This window comes from Peromyscus maniculatus, chromosome X (genome assembly GCF_049852395.1).
Source record: "Peromyscus maniculatus bairdii isolate BWxNUB_F1_BW_parent chromosome X, HU_Pman_BW_mat_3.1, whole genome shotgun sequence".
NCBI lineage: Eukaryota > Metazoa > Chordata > Mammalia > Rodentia > Cricetidae > Peromyscus > Peromyscus maniculatus.
In genome coordinates this window covers 85453129-85464635 of record NC_134875.1, presented here as the reverse complement: position 1 = coordinate 85464635, position 11507 = coordinate 85453129, and positions in this window count along the sequence as shown.

Below are 11507 nucleotides of genomic sequence, written 5' to 3'. Positions count from 1 at the left end.
CACTCTAGGTGGCAGGCTCACACATGGTTCTCTGAACTGTCCCCTAGGTTCAACTTTTTATAATTGAATTTTGTTTAAAGTTCCTTTAAAGTCATAGTAAAATTAAATCAATTTTAAAATCTGAGTTCTCAATGCACATACCCTCATCACTTACATGTGGAGATATATGTATAAAAGTAGATATGCAGGGTTGGTTATTTAGCTCAGTGGTAGAGCACTTGCCTAGCAAGTGCAAGGCCCTGGGTTCGGTCCTCAGCTCCAGAAAAAAAAAGTAGATATACATGCAGTTGTCATCATGTTTGTTATACATCCCTGTCATTTGGTGACATCTCCAAGTGTGTATGCAGTGACGATGTAGAATACGAAGGTGTCTCAATCCAGTCACACATGTACAAGAAGTATATGAAGAGTGAATGACTGGGACGGTTTTCTCGGGCAACATAATTATTGATGGGATAGTATGTGCTGGGCACTGGTCTCCACAGCTGTGGTGCATCAGTGAAGAAACTAAACCAAAACAAATCAATGCTCTCGAGAAGTTTACATTCTGGTGAGGGAAGATAGATGACTGAAATTAATTACTTAATTAGAGTAGGTGATCCAAGTTGGAGCAGAGCAGGGTCGATACCATATGCTGATTTTTCCCAGACTGATAAGGGCCTGGGTAGGAAGAGCAGCAGGCTTTAGGGTTTCAAAGTGAATACTGTGGGGGGCCACACTGTAAAGAGAGCTCTTGAGTGCAGGCTTGAAAGAGATGAAGAAGCAAGCCATGTAGCTAAGGATCCAGGCAGAGGGACCAGTCCGCACCCAGCCCTTGAAATAAGGTGTGCTTGACAGGTTTCCAGGAGCAGCAAGGAGCCATGGGACAAATCTGTGACAGGAACTGAGGGCAGGAGGCTGATGAGACTGGTAGAGTTCAGATCATGAAAGGCCTTGTAAGCCAAGGTATGGACTTCACTTTTCAAAATGGGGAATTAGTGAAGGGTCCCGAGCAGACAAGAGAGGACCGGCTTATATTTTGAAGGGGTAGGGAAGAAAGAGAGGATCTTTGAAGGGCTATTTCAAGAATCCTCTGGTGCACAATGGCGCCTCATGCTAAGTTAGCAGTAGTGAAGGTGGTGAGATGTGGGGGGGGGGGCTTAGAGACATGTAACATGATGTCTCTCCCAAAACAGAGGTCCTTGGGACCTTCTCCTTTTCCATGCTCAAATGCCTCAAGGGGGAAGTTGTATTGCTGAGTATCTGCCATGAGCCTTTCTCTGGCTTAGAGTCGTCCCTGCATCTGGTCTTGAGTCGCACAGCTCTGAAGGAACCCCAGGGTGGATGTTGAGTGCCGCTCACCTGCTTGGTTAGATTCTTGGTTCTGTGAAGGGTCCATGAGAAAGGGCCTGAAAAGGGTATCGGGGTCAGTCTCTAAAACAGCCTGGGACCCAACCCAGAGAGTCTGGCTTTCATACTCTTGGCACTGAGGAGGTGTAGTCATCTTCTAAACAGGGAGGGTGACTTGTCCCAAATGCCAACTGAAGGTAACTTTGGGGCAGAGATGGGCTGTCCGAACCTAGCCACCTCTATGATTCACACATGGTTCATCCCCTTCATCTCGATCGCCTGCTTGCAGCGCCAGGTCCACCTGTACACAGAGTAAATGGCTCATGATCTAAGTTCCCCTAAGGGCATATGGGGACTTGGCCAGTGTAGAAAGGCCTGCTGGCCCAGATCTCCTCTTTATCTCACTTACTTCATTGTTCAGGACAGGAGTATATCACACCTTATGATGATCCAGGATCCTGTCAGGGATACTTGTTTGCTTTGGGTTCTGGTTTCATTCTTGAGACAAAGTCTCACTATATAGCCCAGGCTGGCCTCAACCTCACCGTCTTCATGCCTTGGCCTCCAAACTGCTAGGATTAGAGACTACTACTACAACTACTGCTACTACTACTACTGACATTCTTGAGCAGCTTTCATGGACCATCCTCATTTGGGAAGAAAGCTCCATGTCCATAAACACTGAGAAAGATGGACAGAGCAGACACAGTACGGTGAGTAAAAGGCTGGACCCAGGGACCTGGTGTTGCTGGTTCAAGGGGAGAAGAGTCACTGTGATGTCCAAGAGTCCAGCTTTGTCTTAGTGGAAAGGAGGGATTTGGAACACAGGAGGAGGAACACTCTGTAATAACACCATTGGTGAAGGGGCCCATGGCAAGCAGGTCCCATGATGAGTAGTCAAGCCAGCTGCTGGTTTGGGAAATGTATTCTGTCAACCCTGGGTTTCCAGAGACTTGTTCCAGGGGAGATTGCAGCAGAGCAGTAAGGGGAATGCTGAACAGAAGATTCTGGACTCAACACACCATCTTGCAACAAAGCACCTAATTAGATGGATGTGGTGGTACACACCTTTCATCACGGTACTCAGAAGGCAGAGGTGGTGGATCTCTGTGAGCTCAAGGACAGTCTGGTCTACATAGGGAGTTCCAGAACAGCCAGGACTGCATAGAGAGATCATATCTCACAAAACAAACAAAAGAACAGAGTGCCGGTTCTCTGTTAATCTATTTAACTTTGGAATTACATGAAAGATTGCCTTTGACAAAATGGTCAGAACTGAGTATTCTGTGATACCCTTTGGGGGTCCAATGGAACAAAGATTTGTACTTCTCCAATAAGAAGGGGCTGTTTCAGTGGTGAGCTGTGGGCCAAGTAAATGGAGACCCAGGACACTCCCAGGAACCAATGTCAAAGGCAGCAAATCGATCCTTGCTGAAAGGAAGAACTGCTCACTGGAGAGAAAGAGGACATGGAGCTTGAGTGATCACACCTTCCCTGCAACAAGCCACCCCTGACAGAGAGGCCTCATTCATGTCAAATCTGGCCCTGAGAAAGTGTATTGTTCCCAACATTTCATGCACTTGTTGGCCTGACCCTGCTCCCTAACCTCCCATTCTGCTGTGGGAACTCTCTGGGTGGTCCAGATCTCACTATTCTCCTAGCTAAGCTGCTAACACAGGCCATGGAAAGAGATGCTCGCTGATATTTGTTATAAAAATGCCCAAGTAGATGAAGGCTCAGCCGAGGAGACACTGAACAAGCCTCTTGGTTTCCTCATTTGTAAAGAGGAGATGATAAGCAGCAACAGATGGCCAGTCAGTTTGTGAACTGTAAAATGGTGTCCACATAGGCTACTTATGTCACTGTCATTAAAAAGGAGGGAGAAAATAGTGAAGGACATTAAGGAAGACTCAAAGATAAAGTGATCCCATCACAAGATGGCCTTTCCTCTGAGAGGTATTATGTTGCAGGTGTTGGACACTGAGGAGCTCACACCGACAGTGTGAGCATTTGGAATATTCTAGCAGCTCTTTTTCCTATCTGTACAGAAAAGGCCATGTGCTCAGCATTGGCACATCTCTCCCCATCCTAACCTCATGGAAATGGCCAAGACTTCATAGTATCTTCCAATCCTTTCCCCCAGCCCTTGTATCATTTCTCTGCTCAATGCTCACAGATCCTTAGAGATTCTGAGAATGTTGTGATGATTTTCCTGGGGAGACATGAACAAATGTTTATTGGCTCTAGATAATGCACCAAAGACAGAACCAAGAAAGCATTCCACCCAAGTTCAACTTGGTGGTTTTATTTGGCTTAGAGGAGCATGGATAAAGATTATCTACAGAAGTGTGAGTGACTCTGAAAAAGCTCTATCACCTAAAAGTTCCATCCCAGCATGGTTGATGACGTCACAGAAGCTGCAGGGATGGAGACACACCTCCAGTTAACCTGCCTCTTATAATCGAGCACCTACTAAGACCACGTAGAGTGGGGGTAGGAGAGAGCGGTAGCTTCCAGGTGAGCATTCCTGCCCCTCCCTGCCTTCCTACTAAGGAGTGCAAACAGCCCTATAACCATTGCCACAGAACTATCACCACATTGCTCTTGTGTTTCCTTGCTGTCACTATAAGGCCACGCACTATAACCCCTGCTCCATGATAGCTGATGGCCATGCATGCCCAAAGAAACAGCTATTCTCCAATAGCGACACCAGCTCTCCAACTCAAAGCCACCACTTGAGATGGCCTGCCCATGGCCTTCATAGAGCCCCTACTAGTGAAAGCAGTCTTCCTGCTTTGGCCACAAGCCCAGCCCATACCAGTTCTGCTCTAGGACCCTGAAAACAAAATCAAAACTAAAGGCAGTCCTTCCCTTGCATAGTAATTTTCACTTCTTCTAGGCATGGCTGTCAAGTAAAATACAGGAGACCAGCTAAATTTGAATTCCAGATAAAGCAGTGAATAGTGTTGTCTGAGTATATCCCATATAATATTCGGGATATATTTGCTCTAAAACATCACTGCCTCAGAAAAAAATATTGTATAGGACACACTGATGTAAATAAATTGTTCACATAATATTCAAATACAATAGAGTTCTATACCTCCATTTGCTAAATTTGGCAACCTTATGAGTCCTGATCGCATGATCAAGACAAGTGGCACACTGAAAGTCGCATTGCGGAAGATCCCACTTAGTGGCTTAAGGAAGTTTGTAGATCACATGTAATACCTCAGCTGCCCCATTTCTCTAGTCCTTGTTCCCTGTTCAACAGTCTCCACTGTTTTGGGGAGTCAGGGTCCTTGCATGCCTGGCACCCATCCCCATATGCCCATGCTGTTCACCCTTTATAAAGGGAGGGGGGCTTTTAGGTACTCTGGTTCAAGCGCCACTTTTCCATTGCTCTCATTGGGCAAAATAAGAATGATCGGGGATAGAGTCCTGACAAAGAAAAGAAAAGAATAGTTTAATGATGCAGGGAGAGGCAATAAAGGTCCAACTCAGTTCAGAGGAGCCAACGTAAGCCCCTGGGGACTTAGGGGGCTGGAGATGGCTGTCTCCTCTACTCTGGAATGCAGGTTGGCATACATGTCCCATGCCGTTCTACAGTTCCTGGTTTTCATCTATCTATTCGATTATAAATAAACACCTCAAGGTTATGGATTCATATCTATTTTATTCATTGTTACTTTTGTAGTACCTAGACTAGAGCCTAGCACATGGTACAGCCGACAAATGGTGGTAGAATGAATGGACAAAGTGGGTCAAATCTAGGAACACAGTCAGGAACAAGGTTGGGGGTCAGTACAGACAGAAAGAGCTGTGGCCCTACTGCCCTAGGGACAGGTGGGAGGGTGAGGAAAGAGCAAATCCTCGGGGATTTACTCAAAAGCTCTCAGCGAGGGTGGCTCTCTGTTGCTCAATGAGCTGTACCTCCTTCCTCACATCCCAACACCTATACTCCAGTAATAGAACCCTCATCTGCCAGCTAAGACAGGGCTCTCCAGATGCCCATGAGCTGGAAGACTGGGACAGGAGGGAGTATTTTCCTCACACCTCTGATCTTTGGGCAGAATAAAACCGTCCCTAATGAGGACGACATAGACATAATGATTTCGACACGGCAATTTCTCAGCGGCTCTCTAGACACTCTTTTCAACAGCTCACTGAAAGCCTCCCTTTGAAGTGGACTGAAAGCCCAGTGAAAACACTCCGGGACCATTATATGTCAAATGAATGAAAACACTGGCTACACGTCAGACCACTTTCTCTGGCTGTCTTTTAAGACCTCTACTGGGGTTGATAAAGTGGTGAGTGCAAGAAAGAAGATGTGGGATTGTGGAATGGGGAGCAGGAGCTATGGGACAGGGAATGGGTGTGGCACAGGAAAAGAATCGCCACTTATTACTGACTTCCTTAGAGCCAGGACACATATGTGGTCATCATAGTCCCTTGCAAGACAGACATCCAGTCTCCAGCCACTCCCATCTCCCTGACTGGCAAACGTCACCCTTAAGCAACAAGGTGGCCTATACTATTTCCAGTACTTCTTATTAGAACAGAAAACATTGAATTCTCTAATATCTATTCCTTATTAGAAGTTCAGTTCAGAGAAAGGCCTAAAGAGCAGACAGCTCATCTATTGCAGGTTATATAGGCAAAGCCTGAGCTAGAGAGGATTATTAGACTATACTTTCCATATGGGCGAGTATGGTGAAAGAGGAAACTTCAGTGCAGAGCTATCGAAGGCACATTGGATATTACAATAATTATGGTTTCCTTAACACAAAAGATGGAGGGTAAAGCTCAACATTGCAAAGCTGGTGAGTTTGTTTTGTTTTGTTTTTTTCACTTCAGGCCACAGAAACAAACCCACACAATGAAGTCTGGCATTTACAAAGACCTCAAGGATCTGTCATCCCTTCTGCAGAATATGATGAAGTAACTTGATTGCGGCAGACAAATACCATATATGTGACCACTGGTATTGAGCTATCAAAGCCCAAAAGATTTCTCTTTCAGGATCAACATAATCATTTTCTAAAATAGTGTTAGAATCATTTTAAGTCATGGCATTTCTTTGAAACATTAATGGCAAGAAGGGAAGGTGTTTACCATTTCTATTTAAAAGAAAGAAGATTAAGTTGGGTAGGTAGGGAGGTAGGTAGAACATAGGAGAAGTTAGGGGAGGGGAAACAGGATCAAAATATATTTCATGAATGAAAGAGATACCATGATAGAGGGAGACATCATGGGGATAGGGAGAAACCGGGTGCCAGGGAAGTTCTCAGGAATCCACAAGGATGACTCCCCCTAAGACTACTAGCAATAGTGGAGAGGGTGCCTGAACTGGCTTACCCCAGTGATCAGATTGGTGAATACCCTGTCATCATAGAGCCTTCATCCAGTAACTGATGGAAGCAGATGCAGAGATCCACAGCCAAACACCAGGCTGAGCTCTGGGAGTCCAGCCAAAGAGAGAAAAGAGGGATTCTATGAGTAAGGGGGTCAAGATCATGGTGGGGAAACCTACAGAGACAACCTAACCAAACTAGTGGGAACTCAAGAAATTTAGACCAACAGCTGTGGAGCCTGCATGGGATTTAACTAGGCCCTCTGCATAAGCGAGACAGTCGTATAGCATGATCTGCTTAAGGGGCCCCCTGGCAGTAGGATCAGAATCCATCCCTGGTGCATGAGCAGGCCCTTTTGGAGCCCACTTCTATGATGGGACACCTTGCACAGCCTTGAGGCAGGGGGAGGAGCTTGGACTTGCCTCAACTAAATGTACCTCCCCATGGGAGGCCTTACTTTCTTGTAGCAGGGAATGGGTGGTAGTTTGGGAGGAGGAGGCTGGAAGGGTGAGAGGTGGGAAGAGGAAGATCTTTGGTATGTAAAATGAATAAAAAAATTCTTAATAAAAAATACACAAAAAAATGAATAGAAAATTTCTTAATAATAAAAAAGAAAAAATTCAAAAAATATATATTTCATGAAAAAAGTTTAGATTAAAAACTAGAGTAGAAGAAAGAGGGCCAGTGAGATGGTTCAGTGAATACAAGGGCTTGCCACCAAGCCTGATAAACTGAGTTCAATCCCCAGCATCCCTGTAAAGGGGGAAAGAGAAATGACTCCAGAAAACTGTTATCTGACCTCCACATGTTTCGTGGCACTCACACCTCACTACACAGAAAGAAATCAATGTAATTAAAATAGGAGGAAGAAAGATGAACTAGAAATCCTTTTACAACTAAACAGTATGTGTAAAACAAACATAAGAGGGGTCTTAAACGTAGAAAGAAGGTAGACCACCTATAGGGTCTCAGGATGAGAGGAATGGCAGGAAGGAACGGCAGCAGTCTTCTCTTTTTTTTAACCTGTGTCAGATTTGGAGTTGAAGAACATAGTGACCGAAAAACCATTAACAAGCATAGACCAAAAACCCCACAAAAGCCTGTTCTCTCTAGCCTAAGAATTACAAATATATATATAATTTGCAAGACACAAAATTTGCAGCCAACAACCACCCTAATTCAGCCCAAACTGGAGAAAAACCCGTGGGCTCACCCACATCTATACATAACACCCATGCCAGCAAAGACCAACAGAGGAGCCTAGCCTCCTCCTCATGAGGCTGTATGACAAGTCTCAACATTTTCAATCCTCTGACAATATGGAGACAGAGAAGGTCAAGTCTGGAGCAGAAACTATCATGCCCACAGCTGGTAATGGGCCCACCCATACACACTACACTGGCAGGCACCAGGAGCTTCCATCTCCAGTCCATCTTGAAGTAACGAATCCGTCCCTTCTCCCTTCTAAGGCTGTAGAAAGAGGAGACTTAGTGGAGAGTTTTGACTTTCACTGCCTTAAGACCCTATTGCTGAGAACACCACACATTTTATTTGCAGAACATAGAGAAATCAGTCTGGGAAACTTCCTCCATGATGGATAGCTTTCATAGTTCTAGAGGGTGCTGTGCAAACTTCTGGGGGACAAAAATAATGACAGTCTTACCCTGTGTTGGATTGCACATGCTATGATACCAAACTGCCAGGAAATATTCGCTCACTAGTACAATAATACCATGATGGATATGTGGTAACCAATCATTTTCTCATTTGACTTGAGGCCTACGTCATAGGAGGGAATCTTTGCCTTGTACCAAGAACTTAGTCAAAAACCTATGGCTTTGGAGGTCATAGACACTATGGGGGAACCTACTATCATTATTTTGCTAAGTGGTCACGTTATCAAGCTGTCTTCTAAATACTTATACCTATATCCATAGATCTGTGTTGTTCTCAACCTTGGTCACAGAAGCATCTATTTGTAGTGAGTGGAAGTTAATGTAGAGCGTCTCACCTAGTCTGAGTGATGGGAATTAGTGACTAAGTGCTCAGCTCTAAATGAATCATCCATAATAAACAGCCCCCATCCCCAGGGCTCTAGGAACATCATAGAAGAGGAAGGGGAGAGGAAGTAAGAGCCTGTTCATGGGAAGAGGAGCGAGGAAATGCCGTCTTTCGGACATCACACGGCTATTGCGCTCAATGAACTCAGAGCAGCTGTGGTTACCTGAATAAGACGTACAAAAGATCTTGATCAAGGGGCTTGATAAAGCCGGTCAAAATTCCAGCATGGCTGGGGGGACAACACATCTCAGCTGCGGAGCTACTAGCAATTGATGGCTTCTGAGGAGGAAAAGAAACTTCTCCTTGGAGGTATGGTCACTGGTAGGTTGCCCATGTTCCAGTGAGTGATGTCACACTCATTTGCCATGCGTTTTTGAGAAGCACTAAGAGAAGCCAGTGAGATACTAAAAGAAGACCTGAAGTTGGGAGGCGAATGTGTTGAGGACAGTCCAGGGCGATGGGCTCCATCCTCTCAAATCATGAGCCAAATAAAATTTTTCCTCTAGGTCACTTTAGTCAGGTATTTTATGAGAGCAGGGGAGGAAAAGTAACTAATGTAAATGCCATCCATAATCACTCAACACGAGAAATTCATAGGAGTAAATCTAACAAGATACATACAGATTTACATGCTGAGAATGATAAAGTGGGAGACGAGAGGATTCTAAAATTTACACAGAAAGTTGAAGGGACTAGAGCACTGAAATAACTTAGAGAGAAGAAGAAAGTTAAAGGAAATAGTTTACCTGATCCTAAGACTTTCTATATAGTACAATTAGTCAAAACTGTCTGGTGGTGTTGGAGGGATAGACTTCCAGATCATTCCTTGTAAAAGAACAGAGCTCCCAGAAACAGACTCACAAAAATATGTCCAACAGCCACCACCTGGGGCCATGTTGGTATTCAAGGGCCATGCTGCCATGGGGGCCATGTCAATCTGAGTAGCCTGTGCACCTACCTGGGGCCATAGTAGCATCCTGGCCCAGGCTGCTACCATGTCTTGGTCCACAGTTCTACCACAGCCAGGGTCTGTGTCAATGTTTCCAGCCCATGTTGCCACCAGGGGACACTTGGATGTCCTGGCTCTGGGTTGCAACCTGTGACCATGTTGATGTCTGAGGGCTGTGGTCCCACCAGAGACATGCTGATATGAATGGCCTGCACTGTCACCAAGGACCATGGTATCTGACCAGGGATGCTGCCATGGGCCATGTCTGGGTTGTGGCCCTACAGCATCCAGGGTCTGAGTTGATATCCATGGCTCCTGTTACCACTGAGGGCCATGCAGATGACCGGGGTCTGGTCAGCCACCTGAGACCATGTCAGTGTCCAAGGATCATGCTGCTGCCGGGGCCATACTAATCTGGGGGACCAGTGCTGCCACCTGGGGCCATGAAGACATCCAGGTCCAGGCCGCTGCCTATGGCCATATATGGGTCCATGTCCCTGCAGTGGCCAGGATCTGGGGTTGTGTCTGTGGCTCCTGTTACCACCAAGGGCTCTGCAGATGCCTAGGGTCTGGTCAGCCATTTGAGATCATGTTGGTGCCCAAGGGCCATGCTGCCACCAGAGCCATACTGATCTGGGTGGCCTGTGCTGCCACTGGGCCGTGGTGATGTCTGGGCCTGAGCTGATGTCTGGGTCCATGGTCCTGCTGCATCTGGGGTCTGTGATGATGCCCATGGCCCATGCTAGCACAAGGGGTCATTGGAACCATACTATGCTGAACTAGCTGCAATCTTCACTGGGATAGCAGACCCTGCCCCCTTGCTGGATAGTGCAGCAAGAGAGATGGCCCTGCCCCTCAGGGGAGAGCTCAGCCCCACACTCAGGAAAGATGGCCCTATCCCTCATCACAAGTATGCACCTCACTTGGGCAGCACACTAGAGCCAGCCCTGAGGGCATGAGAGCAGTAGAGCTGACCCTGCCCTTCTTGTCTGCCATATGGTGGAATGGGTGAGAGAAATATACCCTCCCCTACTCTGCCCCTTGCTACCTATGGCAAATGAGAGAGCTGGCCATGGTCAGGAGAGGGAGAGAACTAGCCCTGCCCCTCACCAGCTCCAGCACACAGGAGAGTGGGCCCTGCACCCTGCCTGGACAGCACATGGAACTGATCCTGTTGTCAGGGGTGCAGGTGAGTCATCCCTGAAGGCTTGAGAGCAGGAAAGCTGACCCCCTCTCCTTGTATACCCCTTACAGCAATCAGGAGAGAGGGCCCTGAACTTTGCCTGGGCAAAACAGTAGAACTGGTCCTGGTGGTGTAAGTGTGGGTGATGAAAGGTCTGATAAGTGGTGCTGGTGGTGGCACAAGCCACGGCCACGACTACCTAGTTACAGAGAGCTTTATTGGGAGGAAGAGGGGGAGAGGAGAGAGGAGAGCCAGGCCTGGAGAGAGAGAGAAAGATGGTGGGGTGGGGGGAGAGGGGAGAAGAGCAGAGAGAGCGTGGGGTTTGCATCTGGCTTTTAAGGTGCAGATTGTGTGACCACACCATGCATACCTAGTTGCCAGCGCCCACTGATGACGTAAGATGCAAGATCCTGAACTGTGCATGTGCAGTCACGTAGCTGGAGTGAGGGCAGAATTCTAACATTCCAGACTTTCTGCTTATTATAAAAAAGTGAGTGAATAGGAATAGGGGTGTTGTTTCTCCCAGAAAAACTGCTTCTTGGTGAGTGTCGCTTGGCTCTTGGGGGGGATAGGGAAGGGAGCTTCTGAAGTAGATCCGACCTGTCCAGATGGATTTAAGCTGGTTTCTGGA